The 18518-nt window shown below is 40.5% G+C and overlaps 1 protein-coding gene across 1 annotated transcript in view; it reads left to right on the forward strand.

Moving 5' to 3' along the window:
* Nucleotides 1-7075: 7075 nt before the first annotated feature.
* The window catches only part of col8a2 (collagen, type VIII, alpha 2), a 111462-nt gene continuing 100019 nt past the window's right edge, over nucleotides 7076-18518 (forward strand). The window contains exon 1 of the mRNA XM_067611333.1: nucleotides 7076-7231. The gene's annotated coding sequence lies outside the window, so the exon portion shown is untranslated. The remainder of the gene's footprint in view (nucleotides 7232-18518) is intronic.

Genomic DNA, 18518 nt, shown 5'->3' on the forward strand with positions numbered 1-18518 from the left:
CAGGTCTGTGAGTATGACTTTCCATATAAAACACCTCAAGCTGTCACACTGGAAAATGAGACTGACTGGAATATGAAAGGTAGACTGGGATTTATGGCAAATCCCCAATTTGGGAGACATATGATGGGGCATTATTAGCAATATTTCCATCTAACTGTTGAATAAACTTTATGAAATCACTGAAATAATAATTATAAACTATATTGTATAAACTAACTGTGTGTTTGCATTACTTAGGTAAAGTATAATACCTGGTTACAGTATAATACCTTAAACTTAATCAAGATCATTTAAACATATTCACCTACAAAATAACAAAAAGGGTTTGAAGAAATTAATGGTATCAGCCAAAAAGTTATTGTTCACTACTGATAGCAGATGTTGGTGATTATGGTTTGGTTCAAAGATGAAAACAAATGGCTGCACAGCCATGATGGATTCTTACATGGGCATTTTCAAAAAGCCAAGCTGAAGTGTGTGAGAACTAACACATCATTTTTTAAAAATCCATTTGAAAGCAACCCACAAAGCCTAATTCTAAACTATGTTATAGAATTGACATAGTTTCAATCATTCATGGTGCCTCCACTGCCTCACTTGCAAGCTAGCAAGCTAACAGCTAAGCTAAGTTCAGATTTGGTGTTTGTGTTTCTGTAAGTCCGTAGAATTTTTAAAAGGCAGTAAACAACCTCACATTTATCCATTATTTTTTCCATTCATGCTGTCAAAATGTTTCCCCACAATATCAGATGTTTTGGTGTCATAATTATGCATTTCAGCACCACTAGCTAGTTTTATCCATTTTGCGTTAGCTAAGAGAACAACAATTGCTTAAAGCACTGCCACAGTCCCCACTGGAGTACAAGGCATTGCCTGTTCCATTTATACATGGTGAATTTTCAATTTAGATGTTTTCCCACACATTTTAATGCTAGTTCCAAGTGAATTCTGGTTTCAGCACATTTAGTAAACTATGGAAACATCAGTAAGACAATTTACAACAGCAGAGGCTCCTCTTCTACTAGGGTTTGGAATTGCTCTGACAAGCTTTGAATCTGTGGTTTCTATTGGTTCATAATGAAAAAATAGGCAGATTAAAAAAAAAAAAAAAGTTTAAACACAAATTAAACATTTTTGTTCCCTGCTGTGACAGCCCTAATGGGAATAACAACAGACATTTCTGGGACGTTGCGGTGGTCAGATACTTTACAAACAACCTCTCAAGGACATGTTTAGCTGTTGTGTAATGGAATTGAAAAATTTATCCAGACCAGCTGTTCCAGGCCTGTCACCATTCATTGACCAAATGCATTTCCATTGTAGACATCATGTAATTTATTTTTTGACAAAAGTGGAAAAACTAGCAAATGTTTTCAATCATAATCAGCTCATACTGTGCAAAAATGTACTTGAAATCTAGTTACTGGGGGCAAAATTTGACCTTTTTCACCTTTTGACATTAAAGACGAGGTCAGACAACTGTTCTCATTTTCACTGCAAATATTATTTTCATCAGGTGTAATTTTTCTCAATCCTGATATTGCTGCAGTCTGTAGTGTAGCCCAACTGTAAAGTCTTGAAAGTCTTTCTATTGTTGCCAAGTTTAAGACCTCTTGTTCACCAGCTGGGCACAGATACAACGGCCTCGGGGTAGTATGAGATTTATGTAATGGGTGTATTTATCAAACAGGCCGATATGCACAGACTGCCTCTGCATTGATCCAAAATCAGAAGTCAAATGATTGACTATCAGTAGATTTAGTAGACACGTCCAGTACAGCAGGAGCGATTTTCTCTGCCATTTTATGGTCTGACATGAAGTGTATGACTTTACAAATGAGCAACATATAGCTTTAACAAGCATTATGATTTATGCTAACAACATGGATTTTGGAGCAGCCCATTAGTACAGGAGAGGATGTTTTCAATAGAGGAAAGGAGTTGTTCTTCCCTCTGTATATGGCTGACAGAGAGAAAGCCATGTACACCTACATGTATTTATTGTCCTTCAAATACAGCAAATGCATACATATATTTGGGATGCATAATGTAAGTGTATTCTCAAATGGCAATGTGCGTGCCAAACAAGCTGAATGTTCAACTTTTGCCTTTCCCATTTCCTTGCTCATGTCATTCAGTAATGTGAGCACTTTGCCAAAAGTTCTTCTTAATTTTTATGGCCTCAAAAATGTGATGTTTGTGTCTGTGTGCATACATACTGTACACATGTGTGCATCTGCTTCACCTATGTGCCTCCCTGTGTGATTTCGTTACTCATTGAACGTGGAGGTGCTGAAAGCGCTCTCTGTGGGCCTCATAACGCACAAACCTTTTTCCAATTAGCCGGCCAGGTTGGGCTCAGTGGTGCTTACATCTACTGTAAATCTGACCCAGACAAAACACCCACTGGGTTCTGCTCCAAAGGGACAGATAGCGAGAGGGAGAGGGAGGAACCTGTCAAAAGCGGTGTAGCATTTTGTCAGACAGTTTCCGGGCCTCTCGTGCTGCATGTCGAGAGGCCCGGAAACCGGTTTCCAGGCCTCTCGTGCTGCAGGTCAGCGTCTGGCCCTACGACTGTCAGCATCCGCATCTGTTAGCCAGTTAAAGGACAATCGTATGGTTCCTGTAAGGATTAAAAAGCCAGACGGATTCTGAGCTCTGCGGCCATGTTACAACCACACATATGTACCCACAAACAGCCCCACATGCATGCAAACATAAAATCTTTTCTCTCTGGACTGACTGGACCAGAAGCATGCCTCATGTCAGCAGAACGGTCTCTTGTATTCAGTAAACAGTGAGTAGCTGATTGTCACCAACTGAGATTCTCTTTGTGTTTGTTAGTCTTTCCAGCTATCATCTGAGTGCACTGTGGTTTATGTTTCACGGTAACTCCGAACTGATTTTGTTGTTAATATGTTGCAAGACCATGTAATTATTCCCTCTTTCCACTCCTTCTATTCTTTGAAAGTGTTTCTTTGATTCAAAAACGTAACCATAATTATTTAAACCAAAATTGTATTCCCAAAAGAGCAAAGTGAAACATAATCACAGAAAACAGTCTGTTTTCAGAATACCACATTTGGTTTTATTTGCACTCGGTATGCAGCACGCACCATGGAGACATTTTCAGTGGACATAAAAGCCAGCGGAGCTGAGTGAATGAGACCTGGATGTCCTCGAAGATGTGCTTTGGAAGACGAAAGCATGACCAGAACTGCAATGGAGCGTCCAACATTCACATTGTTTCTCTTTGCTTTTATCTTTCCTTGGTCCTCTGTTTTATCTACTTCTTGGCAGGTATGAACGAGTACAAGGAGATGATGCTGTGAGAAAAATGTGGACATGCATTAGGCAAGATGAAAGTGATGACAATTTCTTTTAAGCAGTATGTTTATCTGGCTATAGTAACCAGTCCATGACTTCATCCACACGGCAGTGAATCCAACATTTTTTGTCAACACCTAATGTTCTTACAGCATAGCATCAAAGACAATTCTTGAGCATACTGTCTGAGCATCTGTCAAAGACATTCTCCTCTTTAAAAGTAAAGTCTATAAAGGGTTATCACAAATATACTGTTGGTCTCATTATTTTAGTTTTTTAATTCTCACAAAATTTGGGAATCAGTCAGTATTTTATTTAAGGTAACAAAAGTGATGAATGGGATGAAAACAATCACTTATGCAAAAGTCAGATTAAATAAATATAATCAGAAACACAGTCTTTACAGATTTTTTTAGCCATGCTAATGTGTGACTTGAGGGACAGGAATGTCAGTCTGTGGGTGACATTCTTTCATCTGTCGGTCTGTAGGTCCGCCACTTTGGTCCACTGAAATAGTTCAACAGCTGTAAGATGGATTGCCACGATATTTTGTGAAGACATTTATGGTCCCCAAAGGATGAATCCTACTGACTTTGGTGATCCCCTGACTTTAGAGGTTCAAGGTATATCTTGACAAATATTGGATGGCTGTAAAATCTGCTACAAATTTTTAAGGCACCTAGAGGAAAAAAATCTGATAACTTGGTCCCCCAACTTTCATCTAGAACCATCCCTAGGTCAAAATATCAGTTTGTCTAATACAAATTAACCTCAGCTGTATTTTGTGTCACTAAGGTGGTGAACTTGGTAAACATTATACCTGCTAATGATCAGATTGTTAGTATTGTCATTGTGAGCATGCTAACATGCTAACAGTTTCACAGACCCCCTAACATGGCTGTAGTTAAATTATATCAACAGACCGTTTTATGTAAAATGTCAATAGTACCTTCTTGCAGGACAAAACTGAACAACTTTTTTTATTAGATTTTAACTAATCCACTGCTTTTGTGCATTTATGCATTTTATAATCCACAATGCAAAAGTCCAAAAGTTCCAGACCCTAAAGTTCTTTTTTACACAATTACAAAACTCTACTAAAAGAGGACAAGGCGGAATAAAATGATCTCAGTGATGTTATACTGCACCACGTTTGTGGAACAGCCTTCCTAACCATTTGAGGGCAGCACAGACCAGCTTGGTCTCACCAAATGGTGTATAAATAACACACCAATTTCTTACGTCATTTTGCGTGTCATCACTACACATTTTTACTTTTTGTGTCATTTCACGCCATTTAGGTAATAAATTCAGTCACCAAAAGCGACCTATAGTTATGTTTGAGTGACAGAAAGTGACACATTTCAGATGATGTCAATATAGTGTGACTTTATTTTCTTTCATGAGGTGATTTGATCTTATTGAGGCAGATTGAGTGGATGGCTAGATAGTTAGTTGGCAAAAAGTTGGAGAGAACTGTTTGACACCACTACCTTGCGAAATGTCCTTAAAGTGGTGTGCTATTTATATGCCATCCCATGAGATAATGTTGCACAGATATCTAGACTCTTTTAAAAAATCCTTTCTATTCATTCCTATTCTATTTCATCTTAACTCTTATTATTATTATTTTCTTTATGTTGTATGTTCTTTGTTATTAATACTATAGCCCTTTGAGTTTCACTATGAATGGAAAGTGTGGTACAAATTAAATGTATTATAATTATAATTATAGCTTGTAGTAATGAAAGGTTGGATCCAGAATTTGGTTGAACAACTAAATCTACTTTAACACCTGAGGCCAGAGGCACCAACCATCCCGATGGCTACACCTCTGCCATGAATGCTCGATCTGCTAGGGTGGACCTGGTAATGGAAGCTCAAAGAGTGGACTGTTCAGTGACACAACCCCCATTCACACCCAGCTCCGGTGCTGCATGGTCTGGTTCAACTTTACAACATGAAGGGGGGTCTTAAAAACATGCCCTGTCACTACTCAACCTCCAAAAAATGTCACTGATTTGCACATACACACACCTGCCCATGGCGCACCAACACGTGCTAGGAGGAAGGTGGGGCCGCGGTGTTAGCAGAGTATTTATGATATCATGACATCATCATGCCAGGTGATGGAGTGCTGTGTCATGCTTTGTTTGGTTTTCCAGCACTAACCATATTAGCAATAACACCAGCTCTGGGAAAACATGTCAGTGAAGGATAACTGAGATTGGCGCACAACGGTGAGGAGAGAAAAAAAACATGAACTAATAACCTAGGGGGTGAATGTGTTCAGAAGAAATCTGGGGTTTAACGTAAGAGTGTAATTATAACAAGCTGCCGTCAATCACAGTGTCAGCTCCCTCAACCAGTGCCCCTCCCTTCCTTCACACCTCAGTGACCCCTGACCCCCCGCACACCCCACAACACTAACACCATGTTCCTTGTGACACACGAGGCACCTCTCAACACCTTTATACTCAACATACTGTATGCTGGTCACATACATACTGAGAGCCACATTCACACAAGTACACCTGAAGGTAATCCCAACACTGTCATGCAAAAACAACAAAAAATTTATGTAACGCTTTTCAAAATGTCCATGTTTGCTTATTGTTTGACTTCTGGATTCGATTTCATGACAGTGTAACTCGTTGATACTTTCTGACAAATTAATCTTGAACAGAGCTTCCATGATCTTGCGACCATGGAAATGTTTTTAAAACAGTCACTAAAAGGAACACAAATGTATCAACTTGTGACAGTAAAGTGACTTAAAAATCACTGTGAATTATTATATTATGGAAGTATGACAAGCAAGACATTTTATAAGGTACAGCATTTAAAAACCTATTTAATGTCATTGGGAGTTAATGGGCTAAAACAACCAAAACCACCTGTATGGTCCTTTAGATCTTTGAACAGGATTAATAGAAAAAGCGGAACAGGAGGGAGTGAAAAGCTGTTGGAAACTGAGATCAATGAAGTGATGGATGGGTCAATGGGCAGAAGTCCCAGTGTGACTCTGTGAACTATCATATAGAGAGTAGCTAGTGAGACAGTAAGCATTGCCACCAATATTTATGTCTACGATGAAAATAACAGAATGACTGTAGTCAGTGGTCAGTGGTGCAAGGTGTGGACGCTTGAATCAGCAAGGAAAGAATGACTGGCGCTAGGTGAGGGTAGTGGATGGCGCCTGTGAAGACTGACTCATTCATTAGCACCTCTTTATGAGTTGTATACCTCATTTAAAAAGGTACCTAAAAATGGAAGCAAATAACATGCTTGAAAAACAGCATCTGATATTTCCATTTCCACACAATAGGGTATTTATGCAAGCTGTGTGACGTGGTTTAAACCCAAAATATATGTGACGTTCAAAGACACATCACACCACCTGTGGACCCACCCTTGCTACTGGCGTTCACAATGTCCTAAAGGCCAAGTGGGCCTGTGGCACCAACCAACAGCTCCAAGGAAATGCACAATTATTTCCAGTTCCTAAAATGGCTGGAAATCACATCCTATTTTTGTCGATATGTGTATGTACAACATGTGTCAGACTTGTAAGCGTCAATATTGTTCAGTATGTGGAATTATTCAAGATCAAATTCCTTTGTATGTGCATCATTTGATGTATATTGTAGCCAGCTTGCGTCAGTGAACTTTCTTATAAGCCTACAAATATTAGAATGACAGTAGGATGGTCACAGTATTTCCTGTCTGATGTTTCCGTTTCAGAGCACCCAGAGACAGTGGTGGGAGGAGTATTGATGCTTGCCACAGCTGACAGATGAGCAAAAGGAAGGAAAAGGAACTGTAGGAAAAGGAAGTGGACCTGTATGACCTTTCAATTGGGCGTAGGAAATGTGAATCCTTGTCTGGGGCCAAGTCAGGCCAGGTCAGTCTGTCTCTGTCTTTTATTACCTTATGACAGCCACTGATCATTGTTACTTGGTGAATTTTGATTCCATTAACAAATTGCAATGATGCACAGAGCCTTATTCTCAAAGGTTTAAATAAAAGGTAGATTTAATCAAAACTAAAGCCAGGTACAAGTAGTTATCTGTGTATAGTTAGTCACAGCTAAACCTAAGGCCAGGGTATGCTCAAAAGGATCGACTTCATATGGCGTGTTGTTCAACTATTTCAGGAGGTAAAAGTGTTTATAGCTGTTCTGAATAGCCACACTCAAAGATGGCGTGAAAAGCCTACCGTCATACAGTAGACAAGGCGTGAGATGCGATAATCGTAACCAAATGTGAATAACGGTGCACACATGCAGACACATACAGCAATTTTGTCATATAACTTGCCTATTCTCTACATTCCAATGTCAGAAAGGTGTGGGGAGGGAGGGTTTCATCCATTGATTGACCATTCAACAGGCATTTGATGTAAACCTCATTCAACCAAAAACCTGTAACGGAGGATCCCACTTGAATTTGCCATGTAGTGTCCATTGCCAGCTTTATCAATCTAGTATAATTGAGGGTCCTGATTGCTTTCTCTTGACAAGCTTTGGTGGGAGCGTATCTGTCACACAGACCACCTAAAGTAATTATGAAGTCAGTGGCGCGAGATAATTGGCCTCCATTATCCTTGTCTGGATGAGTGAGAGCAAACAAAGCTGTCCTGCAGAAGAGGGTTACAGCAGTCATCCCTCTCCACGCATAACCTAAGCCACTTTTGAGGTGAAACTGGAGAGACATCGCATGCTGTGGAAGGCCTTGGGATAGCTGGGAGTTAGGGGTTAAGATGTGAAAGATGAGATTACAAGACATAATTTGGCATGATTGTTTAAAAGAGGTGCCACTTTACATATTTAGGGAAACCACAGCAAAACCCTATATCCATTAAGTCATTCCTGTGCAGTTTTTGGCATAAACCACTAATTAAATCTTCTCTTTTCAATATTCTGCTCCACCATCATCTCATACTCACTCAGCTTCTCATCTGCATAATCTTCTCTGTATGGTATTAAAGTTTCGAAGTGAGACTCTCAATTTACCTTCAAGCTGTTGACACACAGCATAAATCTCTTTCACTGGTCTTCAACATGGACTTACCACCCCATAACAGGCCCAGCCCAACACACTTTCCTTCATAAGCCTCTCGATCCTATTTCCCAGACTATTATGCTTGCATATTTCAATCGGCATGGAGCGCAAGTGAGGGGTGGAGGAGGAAGGGGTGAGAGGGAGTGGGGAGAGGGGAGGAATGAAAAACACAAGGAGGTCAGCGAGAGAGACGTTTCTTTCTTTCACACCATGTGTTACTGTAAGATATTCATTTCCTCTGCGATTCCTCTCCCTCCCTCCAGCCCTTTGTTTTTCTTCTCCATCACTGTCAGTGTGCACTGGCTGAGGTAGTCCAGGTCGCATCAAGTCCATTGGATCCTGTCTCTATCTTGGATCCATCCCTCCAAATCAGTTTCCCAAATTGTGGACCGTGCAGAGTGCAGCTGTGGTAACCTGAGAGCTTTCTGTTGTAGCTCTGAGCCGCCAAAGCCCATTAAAAATGAGCATGTTTGACTTCTGAGCCTGGTTTGGTGATTGAACTAAAGGGACAATCTTATTTATTAAATCAAATCTAGATAGGGATCTGTTGACTGTATGTACAATTTCTAGTCAGACTTGGATTGACTGTAAGGTAACGTAGCAGCAACAAGATCTGCTAACAGGGCTTTGATTTGCAAGCCAATGAGATGTTATTAATTTATTTCATAATTAATTGATTTTTTAACAAACAAGGAAAACTGAGATTTCTCTCTCATTATTTTTCTCTTTGTCCATTTCTTCCCCCAGGCCTGTACTGCTTTTCCAGTAAGCCTGAAATTATTATTTAACAGTGTAGCTTGTCTCCGAGTTGAGACGTTCTCATCATAAAACCTTAAAAAAACAACTGTGGTTGTACTTCAAAATGCAAAGCATTCTGGCACTTGGAGACTGAATATAAGTCATTCCATGTGGAGGGGAGTGTTGTTGAGGCTGAAAGTGTCACATGCTTCTGTTGCAGCTCTTTGGTTCCCATGCACAGTAGCCAAGGATCCATTAAATGGTGTGTTTTCATTTAAGATTTTTTGTCATTTCCAGTTCTTAATAGGCTGTCGCTAACTTCTTACATCATTATAACCCATTTAAAAAAAGAACAGGATGTTTTTGACATCCAGACTGATCCAAATGGGATGCGTTTTTGAACCAGATGTAATGTGATAAGCAGATTGGAGGCCGCACAGACACAGTCAGGTGTTCACAAACGCTCTCACAGCGGTTTGGTTTGCGAGCAGGAAGCTGAACTGTTGCTCAGGATAACCATAAGGCACCATATCCCTCTGTCCTGTTTGTGAACTTTTGTGGGGGCTTTTATGGTTGCGGTCATTCTGTGTGGTTGATGAGGCTCATGTCAGCCCTGGGTTTCTAACTCAAATGAACCCTCCACATCCATGGAGCTGTCCAAATAACCTCCTTTATTCAGGCTCCTTCAACTATTCATCTTCAAAGTCTCATTCTAGAAACATTTTTTTTAAAAAATGTAGTTTTGAGGCTCAGTTTTCAGCCCTTGGAGTTTAAAAAAAAATTTTTTTACAGTCAATCCAAAATGTGCATTTTTTTCTTACCAACTCATAAATGACTAATCGCTAAACCCTCCCCTAGGAAGTGACTGTCCAGTTATAGCTTAGCAAACTATAAGCTATGGATTTCTCAGCATGCTGAAGTGGTGTGCATGGTTTTGTAATAAGAGATTCTCTGCATTTAAAAGGTTTAAGTTTGTGTCCTTTTTATGCCTTTCCAAAGCTAAACACAAAAGAGCTAAAGTGTAAGGAATGGATTAATCAGTGTTTGTCTGCTCTAATGTAAGCTGCAATTGTTAGCATGTCCAGCTAACTAGTTTACTATCTGCATTATTTTTTCCCCCACCTGCATTCCATGGAAACCCGCCTTACTCTGCCTTTTGATTGGCTCTTACCCCTGATATTTTTACCCTAACCCCAACCATCTCACTCCTCATGCCTAAACCTAACCAACCTAACCAAAAAGGCAACGACTACCAGCCAATCACAGGCAGAGTAAGGCGGGTTTTCAAGGAATGTGGGTGGGGAAAAAAATAACGCTTACTACCTACAGTAGTAACCAAGCATTACTTCCAAAGCCAAGGAGCAAATCGTTAACTTACTACATTTGTTTGCAGGGTTACAGGTTACTTAAAATAAAGGCCTGTTCATGATAGCAGATCCGTTGTGTATTTTCACACTGCGGGGAATTTAGGGAAACATCAGCGGCTCTGTCATGGTGGATTTGGGGAAGTTTTACACATTGTATAACCAGCCAGTCTCGTTACCCGAGAAAGCGTTACATTTGCCAAACACATTAGTTAATCCTCAGCCTCAGCCTTTTCTCTAATAATGCTAAAGGTAAAAACATACCATACCAAAGAACAAATTGTCAGTTGGTGAGGATGCTGACTTTTGGGAAACACATTTTATAGCACAATATCATGTATGTAGCCATATTTAAGATGCCTTATATAGGCTTCTTGTTTTAAACTGAGACAGGAAACAGAGATGGAGTTTTCAACTTAATTAGTTTACTAGCCGCAGCTAATGAAAATCTTCCATGTCAGCTGGCAAAATCGCTGTCTCCGACTAGAAATAATAAGCTTGCTTTTGTCTACCTCTGTGAGATACCAAGGATGCATTGTTTTAAAAATTGTTAAAAACAGTGGTAAATCTGACAGTGTTATTGCTATGCGAATAAGCAGTCATTCATCACAACAGAGAATTTGTCATCAGACACGGCAAATACACCCGTGTTTTCTGAGGACGTCACCAAAGCATTGCTGGGATAATATTTAGCCAGGTGCTGAATGTGGATTTGGAGACGTTTTTAGAGCTGAGTGCTTTATGGAATCCATATCCCTCCTCAGCGGGCCCTCTTTGGGATCAGAGCAGTAATACCGAGGCCTGCCTGCACAGTGTCCCCCAGAGGGAGACAGAAAGGGAGAAAGGGGAAGATGAAGTGAGGAGGAAAGAGCAGGACACATTGATGGAGAGAGCGGAAAGAAAGTGAATACCAGATAGAGACAGAGACAAATACTCTGCGTCTGACAGTGACTGTTAAATCCAATACCCTGCAATGCTGAAATCAGGCCCTGTGCTCTTGCTATTTTCAAACAATTTGTAAGGGAGATAATCACATTTTGGATTGAAAGAGCTTCCACGCCGCAGTGAAGTAGAACTAAGAGAAATGCTAAATTCCTGCCTTTGGAATTTGGATTGCTGTGTTTGGAGCCATATGCTTTATATACGAGCCTGGACGGGGCCCACGCTCTGCTTTATTTTCTTAACCAGACACCCACTGGCATGTAACGTAACTGTGGTCAAAAACAGGGAGAGGGTGTCCAGACCCCACCCCACCCGTCAACGTCCATGCACGGCGCCTCGCCCCACGTGTTTAGCTCTCTTGTATGTGTCCGTGAAAGTGAGAGAGGCTGAGAGATTCAGGAAGGAGAGTAGTAGGATTTGGGCCCTACCAGAGGGCCACCTCGGCGGCTAGGGTTACCTCGGCTCATTCTTCCCTCCCCTCTTCCCTCCTTTTTTCCACATGAACAGGAAAACCCTGGCTCTCCCTCCCTCCGAGTAGTGGTGTGTAACTCTGTGTCTATGAGAGAGAGGTGGGCCGAGCTGGATCAGCTTGGCCTTGGGAAAACCACATACGAGAGTGTACCCAGCCTCCGACATGCTTCCCACCGAGAAATACATCAGGGACGTCCACGACCCCCTCATAAAATCTGCACCCCGCTTTCATCTCCGCTATGTCTTTCTTTGTTTCCTTGTTTCTTTCTCCCATTCTTTCTTTCTTGTTTTTCTTAGGTTTCACCAAGTTTAGCATTCTTTCTTTCCTTCCGTCTTTTTCAAATGTGCAAACATGTCAGTGGTAATTCATGTTGATAGCGGCCTTTTGTCCAAATATTTCCACTGTAACTTTAACCGAGAAATCAATGGTAAATCCTTTTAATCGAGCTGTTTGCTGAGGTGGCCACAAAGTCCTGCTTTCCTTGGCTAGTTGGAAACGACCTGTTTAAATATACGCCCATTCTCTGTTTAGAGTGGAGTTTTGGATTTAACCCCTCAGCCCGCCAGTCATCACACCTGATGGGAACAGATAGGCTGAATCTGCTTAAGCTGTCAGTCAGAGTTGGTCTTGGCTGTAAGAGCAGCATGTGTGGGTGGTGTGTACGTGCAATGGATGTACAGTGTGTGTTTGCATTGTACATATGGATTTGTGAGTACAGTATGTATGCAGGGCTTGTGTGGGTCATCTGGATGTACCGTGATTATGTGGAGTGTGAAGTACAATATGTGCAGTGTGTGTGAATTGGGTTTAGGCATGTTGTGTGAGTGTGCACAGGCTTCTTGTTAACTCTATGCAGTGTATGCTATACACACAGTGTACATCTTTTGTGTGTGTTTACACTATGCATAAATTTGGGGAATGTTTACTGTGTTGTCTATGCAAATACGTACAAGGGCGGCCTGTTTTTTCAAGTAGCTACCTACCAGTGCATCAGGATACACCACTGTTCTATTTCACTTCATTGATTAGCATCCACTCTGAAGCAGTTTTATCATATTGACTCCTTGGATAATCATATCCCAGCTACTGTATGTTAACTACTTCCGTCTGTATGGCACATCAGGCGTGTGCTTTGCAGCAGATATGTTTTTGTCACTTTACAATATTTGTATAAAGTATGTTGTAAATCTGTATAATGCTAACAAGCACACCCAACACTCATGTCAAGTACACTTAGACATTTCTGCAGCAAAGTGAAAAGCTTACAAATTCACTAGAAGTCAGCAAAAACAAGATTTTCAGGAGGTGTTTAGTTGCTCTTAAGTTCAATTTGATTCAATTAAGGCAATTAAAACCACTTGGTTAAGGCTGGAGAGAGATTGTGGTTACGGTAAACAATTGCCTCCATGGTTGAAACGTCATTGTACAAACATTAACTGTTATTATGAGATGGGTTGCAAACTGTGGTCTATGTCAAAGTCACAAGCTTTGCACCCTAAACCTTCCACCACAACCTCCTCTGTAGGAGCTTTTATTGCTGTTTAAGGTCCTTCTTCTTCGGCCATTGCTACTTAGAAAGTACAGTAGTTATTTACACGACTGCAAGATGTCATTTGCCCCATAAACATAGATCAGGTTTTTTTTTGGCATTTCAACAACCAACCAAAGCCTTTTTTCTGTTGTTAGGACAGTCTCATGATTGTAGCTATTTATGTGTCGATTGTATGTACCGTCTGTGTGTAGTTTATGCTGTTGCATGTTTGCTGTTAGATGGTAGCATATGAATGCATACAAATCTGTGTTTGGAAATGCAAGAACATATAAATAAATATTCTCATAAAGAAACATAAAGCATTATGCTGTAGGACCATGTCAATGAATTGCTGTATCGGTACTGATTAACTGGCCAGTGTGGTGAAGTTCAGAAAATGTGAATATACAGAAATAGCATCATGGGCACACACACACACACACACACACACCTACCTCCTCTTGCTCTCTTCACACATATGATCGCAATTACAGAATTATATACACTGCAGACTTTCCCCAGTGACTGATGACTGTGGTATTTTAGGGAGTCAAAACCACTCAATGGCACACACATACAGCGACACATACTAATACAGTAATGCCAGTAATTAGCTGTTCACAGAATGACTTATACATGTTGCACATACATGGACTTAAACACTGTTTGACATGAATCATAACCTACCCACCTATTCATTCAACCACACACAACCACAACCTCTCTTTCTCTCTCGCTCACACACACACACCACACACACACACACACACACACACGCACACACACAGCGCAGTCTGTTCTCATCTACAGGCCATCCCAGCCCACAGATGTTCCCTCTCAGGGTGATCTCCAGGATTTGGGGAGTGTTTTGAAGCGTCGGGCCAATGACGCGCTCCAAAGCCCTGGAGATTTTAGTGGTGGGCCTAAAAGAGTATTTGCCCTACCTGCTGAACTCCGCAGAGATGCTGAGCTGGTGCTGACCATGGTATCTGAAGAGGCACAAGTGAGTGTGTGTGTGTGTATGAGTGGAGAGATGTGAATTTTTGACTATATTCCTTGAAAAGATGAAAATACACAACTTTCTATTGACCTTTCTCCAACTACATATTGACTCTTGCATAATTGTCTTATTGCAGATATGTTGTGTAGCACAGCAGTCCTGTGAGCTTTCATTCTTTAACTCTGCAGGCATTTTTTAAGTACGGATTACATTTTGGCAATCTGCCTCTGATACACACGCTTTTTTTCCCCTAATTTATGAGACTCTACATTGACCCTATTTACATCTTTTTTTTCCCCCTAATAGCTGATATATTTTGTAGATTCGGCCTCTCAAATGTATGGGCCAATGGGGGAATGTTCCTAATAAAAACCTGAAAAACCATTTGTATACAAATCTGTGCTTCAAATGTTTGTTTTGGTCTGCTGCACACTTTGAACTTTTTTTCATATTCAAATGTTTTTATGATAGATTCCTGACCGGTGAGAATGACGTAGGGGCAGGCTTGTCCTTTATTATATACTGGAATCGCAACTGGCAGTTTCAGTGTTATTTGTCATGCTTGCCCTGAGGATAGTGGATGAAAACGTTTAACCACGCAAAATTTGCACCATATTACCATTTTGCTTTTTCTGACATCATGTCTACACATCCAAATGGTTTTGCTTTGATAAATACCACACGTGAGAAGAATAAAACGATAAGGAAAACCATAAGACGACTCCAGACTCAACACGCTCTCATAAACATTTCACCAAAATTAGGTTCTGAAGGAAAATCTGAATGCTTTTGTAATTTATTGCAACACAGATTCACATCAATTTGTGCTCACTACAAAGTACTTCAAACTCATTGCACAACAGGCAGTCTACTGGGGGTTTAAGACTCTGTGAGGCTGTACTCAGCACAGCAATGCTTTGAGCTAAATGTCAGTGTCATGCTGACAATGACAATGACAATGCTAACAAGCTGATGTTACACAGCTAATGTTTTCCATGTGTCTCTTTTTAGTGTTAGCATGCAAACACCAGATAATTAACATTAAATACAAAGTACAACTGAGGCTGATGTTAGTTTTGCAGGTATTTGGTCATAAACCAAAGTATTTGACACATTAAAATGTTCTTCTGTCAATGGTGCTAGATAAAATGTTAAGAGATATTATAAGTCACCCTCAGGGGGACCAACAAATGTCAACCTCATGTTGGTAATAGAGAATACAATGTCTGACAACCATGAATGTTCCCACCACATTTTGTGCCAATCCATTTTGTAGATGTTAACATGTTTCACAGGATAAATGAATACTTTGACCTGCTAATGACAGTAGAGGAAAAGTCAAGGGATCACCAAAGTCTTTGGGATTCGTCCTCTGGGCACCACGAATGTCTGAACGAAATTTCATGGCAATCCTTTCAACAGTTGTTGAGATATTTCAGTCTGGAACAAAGTAAACCAACCAACTAACTGACATTGCCACCCCTACCGCCATGTTAGCGGTGTGGCTAAAAGCAAACAATCATGCAAATAAAAAAACAACAAACAACAAGACTAACAATTGTAACAAGATTTGTACACATGTTGAATGCATTATGGTATAAAAATGAGACATGTTTAGTGTCATTGTAATCCTGTTGTGTGGTAAAATCTGCTGTGACTGCATAGTTTGATTTTCTATCAGAGGCAAGCAGAATAAGCTTGCATGTAGTCCCATTTTGGGGTTGCACAGTATGCGGTCAATTTGGCAATTAAATTGTGAATACGGGAGACATTCATGATTTTATCATACCCACAATCTACATGGGTAGGCAACAAAGAGTGGTGGCTGTGGATCCACAGAGCCAAACTGGTGGTGCAGGCCTATTCCAGATCTTGATTATACACTGCAAGCTCCTTTAAAGGAGCAGAAAGGGCAGATAATGAAATGTAAAGCTCTCTGAAATGGAGAGTGCCAGAGATATATAAAAAAATTCTCACAGCTGAAATGGTTAGGGTCCTATAAGTTTTCATTTGGACTGGAAGCAAGACTGTCACACAACTGTGACGACCAGGGGCATATTGTTGCCCTTAGCCTCGAGGTTTCGCAACTTTGTTATGTAACTCTTTCTGATTCAGCAGTGCTTGCTGCCGATGAAGAATGTACACAACTAAAAGAGAGCTGGATCTGTACCGAGGTTTCAATATGTTTCCATTTTGATCCTCAGAACCCACACTGGAAACACAAGACTCCGGCCAAGACCATTTTTGAAAAAAGCCCATATGAGTGAATGTTACAACTTACAAACACGTTTTCCTTTTTGTAACATACAGAATAGAAGATAATGACCGCTCCACCCGGCTAAATCTTTGCTAAGGTGCTGGAAGCATCAGTGAGTCCATTTCTGCACTGTTAGATCTATGCAGTGTTTCACTTTATTTTGAGCTTTCGGTCTATCAGACCTTCATCAGAGCATACATCAACATACATCAACACGTATGCTCTGATGAAGGTCTGATACACCGAAATGGCAAAATAAAGTGAAACATTACATAGATCTTATTGTGCGGAAATCTCTTCTCACATACAGAATGGAAAAGGAAAGAGCAGAGCACTTAAGGATTTACTACTAATGAATGTCTTTAAATAGATCAACTCATTGGAGGGTCAGGCTTTACTGTCATGAAACCAAGCCCATTGGCCGTCAGACTACTGCACTGTTCTCTCCATTTTTATATCCCTTTTGGGGTTCGTCCATATTAGCATAAAAACATGAATGAGGAATTTTTGCTTTGCATCTCTGAGATGAATGTTCTAATGGACTATGTATAACACCTCATACCGAATTGAAAAACATTCAGTTGTCTTTACTAGGTTTATACAAAGATAATCATTCCAGGAGATTGTCAGTTTTTCAAAGATTTATAATCAGGACATTGACACACTGCTCTATGATCTAGTAAAAAATGATTATTTAAAAAGTGTCAAGAACATCTTACCTAATATACCAGCTGGCATTCGAATACAGCAATATGATATATGGAGTTTATGAAACTTTTACATCAGTGATGATTGTTCTAGGACCAATCACTTGATATATATGAGTTCTATTTCCCGATTCTACCAAATGCCTTTGTTTCTGTGGTTCTGAAATTTTCCACTGAGTCGACATAGAGTGTAACCATCTCTCCAGGCCATGGTGCGTGTGCGCCTGTGCGCTTTTAAGGGATGAGGATGGGATTCATTGAGGTTTGAAATGGGAAACAGACTAGCAGAGACTCTTCCAGGGGTGATTATATCTGTGGGATAGTGGGGTCCATCCAAATGTGTGTGGCGTCTTTGTCTCAGCCTGGCTCCCTACTGCCACTCAGGGGTGCAGAGGGGGCTTGAGGCTGGAGGGTCCTACTTTATACCTGTGTCTCTTGACCCTCAGTCATTACGTCCTCCATGATGCTGGCCTTTTTCTTGGTATGGAAGGAGTTGGTATTCTGGTATGTCCATGATCAGACCCATTATTTTCAAGAACAGATTATTTGCATCTCACCATGCCAAGGCAAACAGCCCAAATAACAAGAGACACTCCAACAGAAATCATGAATTCATGTCTTTAGGGTAGAGGTTATCTTAGTAAAATATGGGAAAAGAGATGATAATTGAGGACATGATTCTAAACATTGTGTATCCATTGTCATAATTTCGTTACTGAGGATGTGGGTTCCTGGGCATGTCCTTTATTCTGACACACACTAAAGATAACTTCCTGTCTCTTTGCCCACATGATGCCGGTGGTCCTTTTCTGGATGCTGGTGCCTCCTTTTGCTTGGAGTTCTCTGGAATTTTTTGTTTTGTTTTCTTGTAGATCAGAAACAGGCCCATAATAGTCTGCATACACTCCTGGCCCCTGTTAGGAACAAATTCAGAGACTACTTCACTTTGATTGCTTCAAGATGAGAATTTGTGCCTAATTTCTGTTACCTGTTTATCAGCTATGCATTAAGACCGCAGAAACAAAAACATGGAGCTTTTGTTCAGGAAGAAGAGTACCTAAGACTTTATTCTTTTTCAAGTTACAAAAACCATGAAAGCAACCTTTCCATTGCCTAA

Source organism: Thunnus thynnus, chromosome 15 (genome assembly GCF_963924715.1).
Source record: "Thunnus thynnus chromosome 15, fThuThy2.1, whole genome shotgun sequence".
Lineage (NCBI taxonomy): Eukaryota > Metazoa > Chordata > Actinopteri > Scombriformes > Scombridae > Thunnus > Thunnus thynnus.